This window comes from Poeciliopsis prolifica, unplaced genomic scaffold (assembly GCF_027474105.1).
Source record: "Poeciliopsis prolifica strain line A6 unplaced genomic scaffold, Auburn_PproV2 SCAFFOLD047, whole genome shotgun sequence".
Classification (NCBI taxonomy): Eukaryota; Metazoa; Chordata; class Actinopteri; order Cyprinodontiformes; family Poeciliidae; genus Poeciliopsis; species Poeciliopsis prolifica.
Window position 1 is genome coordinate 846,568 of NW_026562422.1, and position 947 is coordinate 847,514.

The window sequence follows — 947 nt, forward strand, 5'->3', positions numbered from 1 at the left end:
TGAGTTACTGTAACAAACTGTGACAAGAGTTTTAAAAAGCTCAGGCTCAACAGTATGAGAGTCAAGGTGCCATAACTAGAAACTGCTCCAAAAATGTTTGAAACTTTATGTCCACATATTGTTTCTACGAATTACACACAATTATAATGAAAATGTTTAAAGGTTTCTGGTTCATTACAAACTTATAAAAATGGAAGAAAATATCATTCAGTCATATAACTGGCTAACTTTCTGAGATGACTGGCAGGAAATATTGCACTTATTGCACAATACTCCTATTTTTTCAGATGTACCTTATCAATACACATACGCATTTTATAATTTGTTTTATACTTCTCTTACCTACTTGGAGTTATTACACATTGCCAGCCAGTCCAGCTCCTGCTCTTATCTACTCACTTCCTAGATATATATATATATATATATATATCTATATATATCTATCTATATATATATATATATATATATAGATAGATATATATATATATATATATATATATATATATATATATATATATATATATATATTATATATATATATATATATATATCTATATATATATATATATATATATAAACACTGAGATTACATTTCTCTTACAGGCAAACATAATCTTGGCACTTTCTGTTTTACAAAACACACCAACATCTGAGTAAATTTACTCTTTGGTTTACAAAATATCAGTTTCCACACAATAAAAGCCATTACAGCAGATAAGAAATCCTAACATTTAACCCGATTTCTCTACATACTGATGAGTAGCTATTTCTATTCATTTATTTAATCTTCAAAGTTTCTATATTGCTAGAACTTTAGCTACCGGTTCTTAAATTTCCAGATTTTCTCCTTCCAGTAAATGACACTTCAAATCTCTAAGCCAAAACAATGGTCCTTAAAAATGAAAACATCTCAGTCCATATCAGCACAGGAGGTTTCCTCTCCTCCT